At 29.0% G+C, this 19,572-nt stretch overlaps 1 pseudogene; it reads left to right on the forward strand.

The window, feature by feature from the left end:
- Positions 1–19,572, forward strand: part of LOC143241713 (small conductance calcium-activated potassium channel protein-like) — a 75,742-nt pseudogene that overhangs the window by 1,092 nt on the left and 55,078 nt on the right.

Raw genomic sequence — 19,572 nt, forward strand, 5'->3', positions numbered from 1 at the left:
TTTACGTGAAACAGTTACACTTTCAAACACACCATCTTCAGTGGTTTAACACCGAACATCATGAAACACAAATGTACAATGGGTTTTAAAAAAGTTAAGTACTGAAACAATGAACAGAAGTAATTAAGTGAAATTGAAAAAGATGAAAATAATGAAAACAGAGAATGTGAATTATTGATGCTAAGTTAAAAGTGCATATGGTGGTTTCATTATAAAAATAACAATAATATAATTTTATATGGTGGTTTCATTATAAAAATAACAATAATTTAATTTTTATATGGTGGTTTTATTATAAAAAAGTGCCCGGCATGGCCAAGCGTGTTAAGGCGTGCGACTCGTAATCTGAGGGTCGCGGGTTCGCATCCTCGTCGTGCCAAACATGCTCGCCCTTTCAGCCGTGGGGGCGTTATAATGTGACAGTCAATCCCACTATTCGTTGGTAAAAGAGTAGCCCAAGAGTTGGCGGTGGGTGGTGATGACTAGCTGCCTTCCCTCTAGTCTTACACTGCTAAATTAGGGACGGCTAACACAGATAGCGCTCGAGTTGCTTTGTGCGAAATTCAAAAAAACAAAAACAAACAAACATTATAAAAATAACAATAATATAATTTTTATATGGTGGTTTCATTATAAAAATAACAATAATATAAATTTTATATGATGGTTTTTTATAAAAAATAACAATAATATAATTTTTATATGGTGGTTTCATTATAAAAATAACAATAATATAAATTATATATGATGGTTTTTTATAAAAATAACAATAATATAATTTTATATGATGGTTTTATTATAAAAATAACAATAATTTAATTTTTATATGGTGGTTTCATTATAAAAGTGGCAAGAATATAATTTTTATACGACAGTTTCATTCCACATATAACAGTACTACAATTTTTATACGACAATTTCATTCTACATATAACAGTACTACAAGTTTTATACAATGGTTTCATTCTACAGATAACAGTACTACAATTTTTACACAATGGTTTCATTTTACAGATAACAGTATTACAATTTTTACACAATGGTTTCATATTAGAGATAACAATACTACAATTTTTATACGACAGTTTCATTCTACAGATAACAGTACTACAATTTTTATACAATGGTTTCATTTTACAGATAACAATACTACAATTTTTATACAATGGTTTCATTCTACAGATAACAGTACTACAATTTTTATACGACAGTTTCATTCTACATATAAGAGTACTACAATTTTTATACAATGGTTTCATTTTACAGATAACAATACTACAATTTTTATACAATGGTTTCATCCTACAGATAACAGTACTACAATTTTTACACAATGGTTTCATTTTACAGATAACAGTATTACAATTTTTACACAATGGTTTCATATTAGAGATAACAATACTACAATTTTTATACGACAGTTTCATTCTACAGATAACAATACTACAATTTTTATACAATGGTTTCATTCTACAGATAACAGTACTACAATTTTTATACGACAGTTTCATTCTACATATAAGAGTACTACAATTTTTATACAATGGTTTCATTTTACAGATAACAATACTACAATTTTTATACAATGGTTTCATCCTACAGATAACAGTACTACAATTTTTATACGACAGTTTCATTTTACAGATAACAATACTACAATTTTTATACGACAGTTTCATTCTACATATAACAGAACTACAACTTTTATACAATGGTTTCATACTACATATAACAGTACCACAATTTTTATACAATGGTTTCATTTTACAGATAACAATACTACAATTTTTATACAATGGTTTCATTCTACAGATAACAGTACTACAATTTTTATACGACAGTTTCATTCTACATATAACAGAACTACAACTTTTATACAATGGTTTCATACTACATATAACAGTACTACAATTTTTATACAATAATTTCGTTCTACATGTAACAGTACTACAATTTTCGTACAATAGTTTCATTCTACAGTTAACAATACTACAATTTTTATACAATGGTTTCATTCTACATATAACAGTACTATAATTTTTATACGATGGTTACATTCTACATATAACAGTACTACAATTTTTATACAATGGTATAATTCTACAGATAACAGTACTATAATATTTATACAATGGTTTCATTGTACAGATAACAGTACTACAATTTTTATACGATGGTTACATTCTACATATAACAGTACTACAATTTTATACGACAGTTTCATTCTACATATAACAATACTACAATATTTATACAATGGTTTCATTTTACATATAACAGTACTATAATATTTATACAATGGTTTCATTGTACAGATAACAGTACTACAATTTTTATACGATGGTTACATTCTACATATAACAGTACTACAATTTTTATACGACAGTTTCATTCTACAGATAACAATACTACAATTTTTATACAATGGTTTCATTCTGCATATAACAGTACTACAATTTTTATACAATGGTTTCATTCTACGTATAACAGTACTACAATTTTTATACAATGGTTTCATTCTACAGATAACAGTACTACAATTTTTACACAATGGTTTCATTTTAGAGATAACAATACTACAATTTTTATACAATGGTTTCATTCTACAGATAACAGTACTACAATTTTTATACGACAGTTTCATTCTACATATAACAATACTACAATATTTATACAATGGTTTCATTTTACAGATAACAATACTACAATTTTTATACAATGGTTTCATTCTACAGATAACAGTACTATAATATTTATACGACAGTTTCATTCTACATATAACAGTACTACAATTTTTATACAATGGTTTCATTTTACAGATAACAATACTAAAATTTTTATACAATGGTTTCATTGTACAGATAACGGTACTACAATTTTTATACGACAGTTTGATTCTACAGATAACAGTACTACAATTTTTATACAATGGTTTCGTTCTACATATAACAGTACTACAATTTTTATACGACAGTTTCATTCTACATATAACAGTACTACAATTTTTATACAATGGTTTCATTTTACAGATAACAATACTACAATTTTTATACAATATATTTCGTTCTACACGTAACAGTACTACAATTTTTATACAATGGTTTCATTTCACAGATAACAATACTACAATTTTTATACAATGGTTTCGTTCTACATATAACAATACTACAATTTTTATACAACGGTTTCATTCTACAGATAACAATACTACAATTTTTATACAATGGTTTCATTCTACAGATAACAGTACTACAATTTTTATACGACAGTTTCATTCTACATATAAGAGTACTACAATTTTTATACAATGGTTTCATTTTACAGATAACAATACTACAATTTTTATACAATGATTTCGTTCTACACGTAACAGTACTACAATTTTTATACAATGGTTTTATTCTACAGATAACAGTACTACAATTTTTATACGACAATTTCATTCTACATATAACAGTACTACAATTTTTATACAATGGTTTCATTTTACAGATAACAATACTACAATTTTTATACAATGGTTTCATTCTACAGATAACAGTACTACAATTATTATACGACAGTTTGATTCTACATATAACAGTACTAGAACTTTTATACAATGGTTTCATTCTACGTATAACAGTACTACAATTTTTATACAATGGTTTAATTTTACAGATAACAATACCACAATTTTTATACAATGATTTCGTTCTACACGTATTAGTACTACAATTTTTATACAATGGTTTCATTTTACAGATAACAATACTACAATTTTTATACAATAGTTTCATTCTACAGTTAACAATACTACAATTTTTATACAATGGTTTCGTTCTACATATAACAGTACTACAATTTTTATACAATGGTTTCATTTTACAGATAACAATACTACATTTTTATACAATGGTTTTGTTCTACGTATAACAGTACTACAATTTTTATACAATGGTCTCATTCTACATATAACAGTACTACAATTTTTATACAATAGTTTCATTCTACAGATAAAAATACTACAATTTTTATAGAATGGTTTCATGCTACATATAACAGTACTATAATTGTTATACGATGGTTACATTCTACAAATAACAAGACTAGAGTTTTTTAGATTATTTAGAAACAGTTAATTAAAGCGTTGCGAAAGCTCGTAAAAAACTAGGATTTTTTATTTTTGTTAATTTCTAAATTACATTTGAAAAGTATTACAATATTAGATAATTCTTCAGATGTTTAACATAATAGGATCTGTTCTCCAATTTAAACATATTTTTTTATGTGAGTTATAGTATGTAACCCCAGTTTCCTGATGTATTGTTGTTTTGAATGAAGCACAAAGCTACACAATGGACTCTCTGTGCTCTGCTCACAAATGGTATCAAAACCCGGTTTTTAGCGTTGTAAGTCCACAGGCATACCGCTGAGCCACTGGGGGACTTTCTTATGTGGCCTATGGTAAGTCTATTAGCAGTTTTATTTAACATAAATAAGTTAAATATATCAGATATCAATAAATAATTGATAATTTTGTTTGAGATACATATTAAAACGAATATGAATAATTTCCATAGTATTTCTTTAATATCGTACCAGTGAAATACACTGATATATAATGAGTAATTTTACTTTTTTGCTGAAAGAATCAAAGTAATAAGGTAATTTGAATAACATTTTTGTAAACACTTAGTACAGAGTTAATATAAGAGCAGAAAAATGATTGATTCTGATATTAGTTCAGAGATGGCGCTAAATTCACGTTGGACAATCGAAATGCGCGAAAGTTATTGCTTGAAGATTCATTACAACAGTAAAACTAATTTCAACACTCTTTGATCTAAATCATTCCTAAACAGAGGGCGAACAGCTAAACCTTCCTTTCTTCAGAGAAACAGTTGTAAAACGGAATATTTCTTAGACAATAATAAATTCGGAAGAATTCTAAGTCAGACTTCAAATTCAAAATTACTAAGTGATATAAATTATTTTCGGTTTCGTAGATTCCCATCATTGAATCCCGTCTCACCAAACATGCTCGTTCTTTCAGCCGTGGGAGCGTTATAATGTGACGGTAAATCCCACTATTCGTTCGTAAAAGGGTAGCCCAAGAGTTGGCGGTGGGTGGTGATGCCTTACAGTGCCAAATTAGGGACGGCTAGCGCAGATAGCCCTCGAGTAGCTTTGCACGAAATTAAAAAAACAACAACAAACAAACAAACAAACAAACAGATATCCATTAAGGTTATAAACAAGAACGTCTCCAGATCTCTCAAAACGCACACGAGCTTTATAGGTCATCGCGGGAAAGAAAACGGACATGCTTGTTTATTTGTCACCGAGGAGTGTCCGTATTACAATAAGTCATTTTATGTAAAACAAAATCTATTACAATAGAAGTAACACTAGCTTACTAGATACTGATTACTAGATTACTAGACACTAGATTACTAATTACCAGATTACTAGATACTAATTACTATATTACTAGATACTAATTACTAGATACTAGATTACTAATTACTGGCTTACTAGATACTAATTACTAGATACTAGATTACTAATTACTGGCATACTAGATACTAATTACTGGATTACTAGATACTAGGCATGGCCAAGCCCGTAAGGCGTGCGAATCGTAATCCGAGGGTCGCGGGATCACGCCCGCATCGGGCTCAACATGCTCGCCCTCCCAGCCGTGGGGGTGTATAATGTGACAGTCAATCCCACTATTCGTTGGTGAAAGAGTAGCCCAGGAGTAGGCGGTGGGTGGTGATGACTAGCTGCCTTCCCTCTATTCTTACACTGCTAAATTAGGGACGGCTAGCACAGATAGCCCTCGAGTAGCTTTGTACGAAATTCAAAAACGAACAAAAACTAGATACTATATTACTAGATACTACATACTAATTACTGGATACTAGATTACTAATTTCTAGATACAAATTACTAGATACTAGATACTATATTACTAGATACTACATACTAATTACTGGATACTAGATTACTAATTACTAAATACAAATTACTAGATACTAGATACTATATTACTAGATACTACATACTAATTACTGGATACTAGATTACTAATTACTAGATACTAATTACTAGATACTAGATACTATATTACTAGATACTACATACTAATTACTGGATACTAGATTACTAATTACTAGATACTAGATACTATATTACTAGATACTACATACTAATTACTGGATACTAGATTACTAATTACCAGATTTCTAGATACTAATTACTAGATACTAGATACTATATTACTAGATACTACATACTAATTACTGGATACTAGATTACTAATTACCAGATTACTAGATACTAATTACTAGATACTAGATACTAATTACTAGATTACCAGATACTAATTAATATATACTAGAATACTAGATACTAGATAAAAATTACTGGATACAAGATTACTAGATACTAGATAAAAATTACTAGATACTAGATTACTAATTACCAGATTACTAGATACTAATTACCAGATTACTAGATACTAATTACTAGATTACTAGATACTAATAACTAGATTACTAGACACTAATTACTAGATACTAAATACTAATTACTAGATTACTAGATACTAATTACTAGATTACTATATACTAGATTACTAGATACTAATTACTAGATTACTATATACTAGATTACTAGATACTAATTACTAGATACTAATTACTAGATTACTATATACTAGATTACTAGATACTAATTACTGGCTTACTAGATACTAATTACTAGATACTAGATTACTAATTACTAGATTACTAGATACTAGATTACTAATTACCAGATACTAGATACTAATTACTAGATACTAGATACTAATTACTAGATTACTAGATACTAATTACTAGATACTAGATACTAATTACTAGATACTAGATTACTAATTACTAGATACTAGATACTAATTTTGGATACAAGATTACTAATTACTAGATACTAGCTACTAATTACTTGATACTAGATTACTAATTACTAGATTACTAGATACTAATTACTAGATACTAGATACCAATTACCAGATTACTAGATACTAATTACTATATACTAGATTACTAGATACTAATTACTAGATTACTAGACACTAATTACTAGATATTAGATACTAATTACTAGATTACTAGACACTAATTACTAGATACTAGATACTAATTACTTGATTACTAGATACTAATTAATATATACTAGATTACTAGATCTAATTACTAGATTACTAGATCTAATTACTAGATTACTAGACACTAATTACTAGATAGTAGATACTAATTACTAGATTACTAGATACTAATTACTAAATTACTATATACTAGATTACTAGATACTAATTACTAGATACTAATTACTAGATTACTATATACTAGATTACTAGATACTAATTAATGGCTTACTAGATACAAATTACTAGATACTAGATTACTAATTACTAGATTACTAGATACTAGATACTAATTACCAGATACTAGATACAAATTACTAGATACTAGATTACTAATTACTAGATTACTAGATACTAGATACTAATTACCAGATACTAGATACTAATTACTAGATACTAGATTACTAGATACTAGATTACTAATTACCAGATACTAGATACTAATTACTAGATAGTAGATACTAATTACTAGATTACTAGATACTAATTACTAGATTACTAGATACTAATTACTATATCCTAGATTACTAGATACTAATTACTAGATTACTATATACTAGATTACTAGATAATAATTACTAGATTACTAGACACTAATTACTAGATTACTAGATACTAGATACTAATTACTAGATTACTATATACTAATTACTAGATTACTATATACTAATTACTAGATACTAATTACTAGATTACTAGACACTAATTACTAGATAATAATTACTAGATTACTAGATACTAATTACTAGATACTAGATACTAATTACTAGATTACTAGATACTAATTACTAGATACTAGATACTAATTACTTGATACTAGATTACTAATTACTAGATTACTAGATACTAATTACTAGATACTAGATACCAATTACTAGATTACTAGATACTAATTACTATATACTAGATTACTAGATACTAATTACTATATACTAGATTACTAGATACTAATTACTATATACTAGATTACTAGATACTAGATACTAGATAGTAATTACTAGATTACTAGATACTAATTACTAGATTACTAGATACTAATTACTGGCTTACTAGATACTAATTACTAGATACTAATTACTAGATACTAGATTACTAATTATTAGATTACTAGATACTAATTACTAGATTACTAGATACTAATTACTAGATTACTAGATACTAATTACTATATCTTAGATTACTAGACACTAATTACTAGATTACTAGATACTAATTACTATATCTTAGATTACTAGATACTAATTACTATATAGCAATTACTAGATTACTATATACTAGATTACTAGATACTAATTACTAGATAATAATTACTAAATTACTAGACACTAATTACTAGATAATAATTACTAGATTACTAGACATTACTAGATTACTAGATTACTAGATACTAATTACTAGATTACTAGATACCAATTACTATATCCTAGATTACTAGATACTAATTACTATATACTAGATTACTAGACACTAATTACTAGATAATAATTACTAGATTACTAGACATTACTAGATTACTAGATTACTAGATACTAATTACTAGATTACTAGATACCAATTACTATATCCTAGATTACTAGATACTAATTACTATATACTAGATTACTAGATACTAATTACTAGATTACTAGACACTAATTACTAGATTACTAGATACCAGATACCAATTACTAGATTACTAGATACTAATTACTAGATAATAATTATTAGATTACTAGACACTAATTACTAGATAATAATTACTAGATTACTAGACACTAATTACTAGATTACTAGAAACTAATTACTAGATACTAGATACTAATTACTAGATTACTAGATACAAATTACTAGATCACTAGACACTAATTACTAGATAATAATTACTAGATTACTAGACACCAATTACTAGATTACTAGATACCAATTACTAGATTACCAGACACCAATTACTAGATTACTAGATACCAATTACTAGATTACTAGACACTAATTACTAGATACCAGGTACCAATTACTAGATTACTAGATACCAATTACTATATTCTAGATTACTATATACCAATTACTAGATTACTAGATACCAATAACTATATACTAGATTACTAGATACCAATTACTATATCCCAGATTACTAGATACTACTTACTAGTTACTTGATACTAATTAGTAGATACTAATTACTATATACTAGATTACTAGATACTAATTACTATATCCCAGATTACTAGATACAACTTACTAGATACTAGATACTAATTACTAGATTACTAGACACTAATTACTAGATTACTAGACACTAATTACTAGATTACTAGGTACTAATTACTAGATACTAGATACTAATTACTAGATTACTAGACACTAATTACTAGATTACTAGGTACCAATTACTAGATTCTAGATACCAATTACTAGATTACTAGATACTAATTACTATATACTAAATTACTAGATACCAATTTCTCAGATACCAATTACTAGATTACTAGATACTGATTACTATACACCAAATTACTAGATACCAATTTCTAGATACTAATTACAAGATTACTAGATATTATTTACTATATACTAGATTACTAATTACTGGATTACTAGATACTAATTACTAGATTACTAGATACTAATTTCTAGACACTAGATTACTAATTACTAGATTACTAGATACTAATTACTAGATTACTAGATACTAATTACTAGATTACTAGATACTAATTACTAGACACTAGATTACTAATTACTAGATTACTAGATACTAATTACTAGATTACTAGATACTAATTACTAGACACTAGATTACTAATTACTAGATTACTAGATACCAATTACTAGACACTAGATTACTAATTTTTGGAAATCGATTTCTGGTAAATATCAGTCCACATCAAATAACAATTTGTGTTAAATACAATACTGTGAATTTTATAAGATGTATTTCAATAATAGTAGTTCGTTTTATTTTGTACTATTAACACGTAATGATAGAACACTTATCTGGTTTTATTTTTCACTATTAACACGTAATGATAGAACACTTATCTGGTTTTATTTTTCACTATTAACACGTAATGATAGAACACTTATCTGGTTTTATTTTTCACTATTAACACGTAATGATAGAACTCTTATCTGGTTTTATTTTTCACTATTAACACGTAATGATAGAACACTTATCTGGTTTTATTTTTCACTATTAACACATAATGATAGAACACTTATCTGGTTTTATTTTTCACTATTAACACGTAATGACACAACACTTATCTGGTTTTATTTTTCACTATTAACACGTAATAATAGAACACTTATCTGGTTTTATTTTTCACTATTAACACGTAATGATAGAACACTTATTTGGTTTTATTTTTCACTATTAACACGTAATGACAGAACACTTATCTGGTTTTATTTTTCTCTATTAACAGGTAATGATAGAGCACTTATCTGGTTTTATTTTTCACTATTAACACGTAATGACACAACACTTATCTGGTTTTATTTTTCACTATTAACACGTAATGACACAACACTTATCTGGTTTTATTTTTCACTATTAACACGTAATGATAGAACACTTATCTGGTTTTATTTTTCACTATTAACACGTAATGATAGAACACTTATTGGGTTTAATTTTTCACTATTAACACGTAATGACACAACACTTATCTGGTTTTATTTTTCACTATTAACACGTAATGACACAACACTTATCCGGTTTTATTTTTCACTATTAACACGTAATGATAGAACACTTATCTGGTTTTATTTTTCACTCTTAACACGTAATGATAGAACACTTATCTGGTTTTATTTTTCACTATTAACACGTAATGATAGAACACTTATTTGGTTTTATGTTTCACTATTAACACGTAATGATAGAACACTTATTGGGTTTAATTTTTCACTATTAACACGTAATGATAGAACACTTATCTGGTTTTATTTTTCACTATTAACACGTAATGATACAACACTAATCTGGTTTTATTTTTCACTATTGACACGTAATGATAGAACACTTATCTGGTTTTATTTTTCACTATTAACACGTAATGATAGAACACTTATCTGGTTTTATTTTTCACTATTAACACGTAATGATAGAACACTTATTTGGTTTTATTTTTCACTATTAACACGTAACGATAGAACACTTATCTGGTTTTATTTTTCACTATTAACACGTAATGATAGAACACTTATCTGGTGTTTTTTTTCTACTAATACGAAATGAAAGAACACTTATCTGGTTTTATTTTTCGCTATTAACACGTAATGACACAACACTTATCTGGTTATATTTTTCACTATTAACACGTAATGACACAACACTTATCTGGTTTTATTTTTCACTATTAACACGTAATGATACAACACTTATCTGGTTGTTTTTTTTTCTACTAATACGAAATGAAAGAACACTTATCTGGTTTTATTTTTCGCTATTAACACGTAATGACACAACACTTATCTGGTTTTATTTTTCAGTATTAACACGTAATAATACAACACTTATTTCACGAGTGAGGAATTATTATTCTGTCTATAAGATCATAATAATACAAAGTAACAGACTGATAAAAATGGACTTCGAGCTGAATGTTTCCTAACAAATTCAGAGTTCTATCCATCCGTTTGACTCGTGTATATCAGACTTTATACAGTTACATTCTTCTCAGTTTAGTATCGATTTGGTATTAGACTTTGTTTAGTTACATTCTTGTCAGTGTAGTACAGATTTGGTATTAAGCTTTATTTAGTTATATTTTTCTAGATTTATTACCGATTCAGTATTAAAGTTTGTTTGGTAACATTCTTTTCAGATTAGAACCGTTTTGGTAGTGGGCTATTTTGTTACATTCTTCTCAGAGAAGCACCATTTCGGTGTTAGGCTTTGTTTAGTTACATTACTCTCAGTTTAGTATCGATTCGGCACTAGGCTTTGTTTAGTAACATTCTTCTGAGTGTAGTACCGATTCGGTATTAAGCTTTCTTAAGTTACATTCTTCTTAGTGTTGTACCGATTCAGTATTAAGCTTTGTTTAGTAACATTCTTTTCACTTTAGTACCGATGTGGTATTAGGATCTCTTTGGTTACATTCTTCACCGTTTAGTATTGATTCGGTATAACTTAATTGTACTTTAGTATTATCATGTTAGTTTGGCTAATAATAACAGTATACAAAAATACAAAGGGAATGTGATATGTATTTCAAAAAGCTCATTTTGAATTTCACCTAAAGTTACACGAAAGCTATATGTGCTATTTGATAAAAGAAATCGGTTAAAATTGATAGGACTAGTAACAGTTGGTGAAAACTTGAATCATGTTTTGTGTGAATACGCAGTGTTTAGGTTATCTACTGAACACTAACGTCATAACGACTTCATGTGTTCGATTTTCAGTGACGTGTGCAAGGGACAATTAGGTGGGTTTACGTTCGTGCCTTCCTTCCGTATGTCCCCCAAAATGCATTTTTTTTCTCGCATAAACTATGGCAACAACTACCTAAATAAACACCTAATTCCATCTCTAACTTAACTGTAATGTTATAAAGAAGTAATAAACAAGGATTCAATTTTAAAATAACTTGTTGTAAGACTTTAAATAAAACCTTTCAAAATAATTCTAATGTGTTTTTACATAGTTAATATTTGCATATTAGTATGCAAAAATTAACTGTTTAGTTTTAGACAATAAAATTGTTTATACGATCAGCTAATTAGGAGAAAGAAAGATATGTTTATATCTTATGAATTTTCATCGTATGTGTACCAGAGACAACCCACAGTCTTCCATCGTCCACCCCTCAACAAAAGGCTTGTTTCACGATGCTTACAGAGTGAACTCTTTTCTTGTATAAGTTACATAAACCTGAGAAATAAGATATGAAACTAACATCTATACATGATTTTCTGTGTTATAGAAGTAACGTAACCTGGGAATTAATACAGGAAACTAATGTTCTTATATGGCTGTCCTATGTTATAGAATTAACTATATGAAACCATATAAACCGACTACACTGCCCTCTATAATAGTCTTTTCACCTAAGTTAATAACACCTATAGATAAAAGTCAACAGATTTCAACATAAAGTACCATTTTTGTTTCAAGACGAAACAAGAATTTTCGCCTAATAAAGATTTCAATGACGACATAAAAATACAACGATGTATATTTATAGATGGCTTGTAACTTACTTTGTATATTTATAGATGGCTTGTAACTTACTTTATTAAATGAAACACAGTTTAAGAACGAAAGATAAGCGGAGATATTTCGGCTTATGAAACTAATTTATCCCTCTGGTTATGATACACAGAACGCCTCTGGTCAGTGACCTACGTTTACAGGTCGATTTAACATGGACATTTTCAAATGTTTGTATCTAAACAAAGACGTTCAGATACTTAAAACTTGAGCGGTTGTAGTCGGTACTTCTATTTTTACAGAGTGGACAGGAGATAACATATCTTTTCAGTAACTTTAAATCCATCAATGGAATGTGTCAACAAATTTATTTAAGAATAGTTCATCACCGACAGTCAGTATTTAAATGCGTGTGATACGAGAAAACTACATTCTCAGTATCTGACCTTGGACTTTGGAGCTTAACAGCACGCGAAGTGTGAGTTATTTTCTGTCAGTAATCCATAAGAACAGAGTTGCGTGCAAATACTTTATGACGTCATAGACAATTAATCTCCAACTAGGAAGTTCGAAAAGGACTCAGTACTTTTATATTAAAGGGTGACAGCTGTTCTTGATGATATACTAGTTAATCATTAGCTGTAATGATGGTATGACTGTACTCATCATATGTTGATCAGTGTTTACAGTCTGAGAGGAGTAACACTACGATTCTTGAAGTCGATCAGCTCAGTTCGTTACCACCATTAGTTGTTGTTACCAAATTTAATGTTTATAAAAATAACACGATTATTTAGAACCAATTTATTAAATGTTTGTTTTTGTTTGTGTTGAATTTCGCGCAAAGCTACTCGAGGGCTATCTGCGTTTTATTAAATGTAGAACGTATGGATGATAAAAATAGTTTTATGAAACGCGTTTAGACCCTATCTAAATGTTGACACATGTATAAAAATAACCAGAAGGTGGCATATTTGATAATTTGTATTTTTTGAATAACTAGATAAAGTACAACAATGTGACCTTTGTTTTAAAGGTTGAAGAACTAGAGAAAGTACAACAACAATGTAGACCTTTGTTTAAAAGATTGACAATCTAGAGAAAGTACAACAATGTAGATTTTTGTTAAAAGGGTTGACTAAATAGAGAAAGTACAACAATGTAGACCTTTGTTAAAAAGTTGACTAAATAGATAAAGTACAACAATGTAGACCTTTGTTTAAAAGGTTGACAATCTAGAGAAAGTACAACAATGTAGATTTTTGTTTAAAGGGTTGACAATCTAGAGAAAATACAATAATGTCGACCTTTATTTAAAAGGTTGACTAAATAGATAAAGTATAACAAGTATTAGTTTGATATACTTGATGTCATAAACCGGTTCCTTAGTTTGATTTACTTGATATTATAAACCGGTTCCTTAGTTTGATTTACTTGATGTCATAAACCGGTTCCTTAGTTTGATTTACTTGATATTATAAACTGGTTCCTTAGATTGATTTACTTAATATTATAAACCGGTTCCTTAGATTGATTTACTTGATATTATAAACCGGTTCCTTAGTTTGATTTTCTTGATATCAAAAACCGCTTCTTTAGTTTGATTTACTTGATATCATAAACCGGTTCCTTACTTTGATTTACTTGATGTTATAAACTGGTTCCTTAGTTTGATTTACTTGATATTATAAACCGGTTCCTTAGTTTGATTTACTTGATATTATAAACCGATTCCTTAGTTTGATTTACCTGATATCGTAAACTGGTTCATTAGTTTGATTTACTTGATATCATAAACCGGTTCCTTAGTTTGATTTACCTGAAATGATAAACTGGTTCCTTAGTTTGATTTACTTGATAATATAAACCAGTTCCTTAGTGTGATTTACCTGATATTATAAAACGGTTCCTTAGTTTGATTTACTTGATATTATAAACCGTTTCCTTAGTTTGATTTACTTGATATCATAAACTGGTTCCTTAGTTTGATTTACTTGATATTATAAACCGTTTGCTTAGTTTCATTTACCTGATATCATAAACTGGTTCCTTAGTTTGATTTACTTTATATCATAAAAGTTCCTTAGTTTGATTTACTTTGTATCATAAAACGGTTCCTTAGTTTTATTTACCTGAAATGATAAACCGGTTCTATAGTTTTATTTACTTGATATCATAAACCAGTTCCTTAGTGTGATTTACCTGATATTACAAACCGGTTCTCCAGTTTGATTTACTTGATATTATAAACCGGTTCCTTAGTTTGATTTACTTGATATCATAAACCGGTTCCTTAGTTTGATTTACTTGATATTATAAACTGGTTCCTTAGATTGATTTACTTAATATTATAAACCGGTTCCTTAGATTGATTTACTTGATATTATAAACCGGTTCCTTAGTTTGATTTTCTTTATATCAAAAACCGCTTCTTTAGTTTGATTTACTTGATATCATAAACCGGTTCCTTACTTTGATTTACTTGATGTTATAAACTGGTTCCTTAGTTTGATTTACTTGATATTATAAACCGGTTCCTTAGTTTGATTTACTTGATATTATAAACCGATTCCTTAGTTTGATTTACCTGATATCGTAAACTGGTTCATTAGTTTGATTTACTTGATATCATAAACCGGTTCCTTAGTTTGATTTACCTGAAATGATAAACTGGTTCCTTAGTTTGATTTACTTGATAATATAAACCAGTTCCTTAGTGTGATTTACCTGATATTATAAAACGGTTCCTTAGTTTGATTTACTTGATATTATAAACCGTTTCCTTAGTTTGATTTACTTGATATCATAAACTGGTTCCTTAGTTTGATTTACTTGATATTATAAACCGTTTGCTTAGTTTCATTTACCTGATATCATAAACTGGTTCCTTAGTTTGATTTACTTTATATCATAAAAGTTCCTTAGTTTGATTTACTTTGTATCATAAAACGGTTCCTTAGTTTTATTTACCTGAAATGATAAACCGGTTCTATAGTTTTATTTACTTGATATCATAAACCAGTTCCTTAGTGTGATTTACCTGATATTACAAACCGGTTCTCCAGTTTGATTTACTTGATATTATAAACCGGTTTCTTAGATTGATTTACTTGATATCATAAACCGGTTCCTTAGTTTGATTTACTTGATATTATACACCGGTTCCTTAGTTTGATTTACTTGATTTCGTTTACGTTTTTTATTTTTAGTCAATACGTTTTTGCTGTAGTAAAGTAACAAACATTGTATCTTGAGGAACTGATGAACCAGGGTAAAGTAACAAACATTGTATCTTGAGGAACTGATGAACTAGGGTAAAGTAACAAACATTGTATCTTAAGGAACTGATGAACCAGGGTAAAGTAATAAACATTGTATCTTGAAGAACTGTTCAACCAGGAAAAAGTAACAAACATTGTATCATAAGGAACTGATGAATCAGGGTAAAGTATCAAACATTGTATCTTAAGGAACTGATGAACCAGGGTAAAGTAACAAACATTGTATCTTGAGGAACTGTTGAACCAGGGTAAAGTAACAAACATTGTATCCTGAAGAACTGGTGAACCAGGGTAAAGTAATAAACATTGTATCTTGAGAAACTGATGAACCAGGGTAAAGTAACAAACATTGTATCCTGAAGAACTGGTGAACGAGGGTAAAATGACTTGTATTTCAGAAAGTTTAATCACTTAGCGTGTTTGGTAAATGATGGTTTTAAATACAGTTATTAGATTTACCTGCAGCGATATTACGCAGTATTTGACTTCGATACTTGAATTAATTTGTGCCAATAAACGCTAACCAACGAACGGATTACTGGAATAAACCGTGATGGTTTAACTAAAGCAGTAATAGAGTTGGTTATCTGAAGAGGATGGTTAGAGCATTTCTGTAGATGTATAAAAGTGGAAATGATGAACACGTTGTTAATTGTCACCCAGGTTGCGACACCTTTTGTGACGTAATAGCACACGTGTACCATCTTTAACATGTCGCCAGAGTACATAACTGTAGTCTCAACACGTGACGATCAAAATTCTCTTAAATCGCTAAAATAATATCTTTTGGTAAACAAAAGTTTCTCTGACGTACTCTGAGCACGCAACAATAGTTTGACAATAACGCAGATATATCCTGCACGAGTGACCGCACGTGCAGCAGTATTTAAACGTGTTAGTTATCCGTCATAAGTTACGTTGTTAAACCTCTTCGAACTACCACACGTTTCGCAGTATAAACAACAAATTAAAGTTAGGTTTTTAACGAATAAAATACTTGACAAAGACACGTTATTTGTTGGCCGTCAAATCGCTGTTCTATTAACATTGTAGAACCGGGTACTGTGAATCCAGGAATCGTATCTCGTTCTGGGAAATTCACGCCTTGCACTTTCTGGCTGTGTTAGAATCGTAATAGTTAAATTACGTTGTTCGGTTAAAGTGTTCCAAGAGTTAACGGTGAGTTTTATCAGGGACGCATTAGGGTTAACTGGTATTCTAGGCCTACAGTTTCAGATGCGCCCCCTGTTGTCGAGTTATAGACTAGGAAAATTTAACCATCGACAAAAAAAAAAAATACAGCTAAATTAAAATGTAACGAAATGGATGAAATTACTGTCGAAGTCTGAAAGTCTATTGGTTGATGCGTGTCTGAGTGTTACTGACCAACTTGTCTTATGTGTCTGGGTGGGAGTATTTGAAACAGATGTAAGATAGTAAAACAAGCTGAAAGACTTTCGTTGGTGACAGCTGTAAAACTTGTTGGACGCGCCATTCGCAACGTTGGAAATAATATTCTGAAAACAGTTTATTAGTATGGAAATACGTTGTGACTACGTCATCAGTCAGGCGTTTCGGAACACCTTTTGTATCAGCTCTTATGGGTGGGTGATTTAGTCTTGGAGACTGCACGTCACTGACAAAACTGTTTACTAACGAAATTAAAAATTGAAACCAAAACCTGAACAGTAGAACTGATTAGAATGAAAATTAACATTACTGTCACAGTTGTCATAGATCAACTGTTTTAAAATTAACATTAATGACACAGTTGTCATAGATCAGTTGTTTTAATATTAACATTACTGTCACAAGTCATAAGTTAGCAGTTTTAAAATTAACATTACTATCACAGTTGCCATAGATCAACTGTTTTAAAATTGTATATATATAAAATGTAATCCACCAATGAAAGAAAAATAACAGGAGGACATTCTCAATAGCCACGGCACTTGAAATTATTCTAGACAGGATACAGTAAATTAATCAATCATACCTCTTTTCTCTTTTTATTCGCTATATTTTCGTGCACCAATAGTACCTACACTATTAGTACCTAGACTAATAGTACCTACACCAATAGTACCTAGACTAATAGTACCTACACCAATAGTACCTACACTATTAGTACCAAGACTAATAGTACCTACACCAATAGTACCTACACTATTAGTACCACACACTAGTAGTACCTACACCAATAGTACCTAGACTAATAGTACCTACACTATTAGTACCTGGACTAATAGTACCTGGACTAATAGTACCTACACTAATAGTACCTACACCAATAGTACCTACACTATTAGTAACTAGACTAATAGTACCTACATCAATAGTACCTACACCAATAATACCTAGACTAATAGTACCTACACTATTGGTACCTAGACTAATAGTACCTACACTATTGGTACCTAGACTATTAGTGTCTAGACTATGATGCATGTATATGAGATCTGACTTTATTTCTCGTCAGAATCTCTACTGTCATCCTTTTAAACTGAAATTCTTTTACACACGATTAAAGAAGTTAATCATTGGATGTGGTAAAATACAATTATCAAAATGATTTGTCCCTCTGAACCCAAACTGAAATTAAATCTCAAATGGGTTACGAGATGAATAAGCTATCAACTAAAACTATGAACTAAAAATTTGTACTTGAAAAAAACACACTAAAAAAAACCCAACTCAGAGCCACTCCACGAACCACTGTGGCAAAACTCTCAACACAATATAAGCTAATCTTACTACAACTCACAACACAATATAAGATAACAAAACCACAAATACCAACAAAAAATATGATAATAATACAACTAACAACAGCACAATGTATGATAATAATACAACTAATAACAACACAATGTATGATAATAATACAACTAATAACAACACAATGTATGATAATAATACAACTAATAACAACACAATGTATGATAATAATACAACTAATAACAACACAATGTATGATAATA

This window comes from Tachypleus tridentatus, unplaced genomic scaffold (assembly GCF_004210375.1).
Source record: "Tachypleus tridentatus isolate NWPU-2018 unplaced genomic scaffold, ASM421037v1 Hic_cluster_1, whole genome shotgun sequence".
NCBI classification, from domain to species: Eukaryota; Metazoa; Arthropoda; class Merostomata; order Xiphosura; family Limulidae; genus Tachypleus; species Tachypleus tridentatus.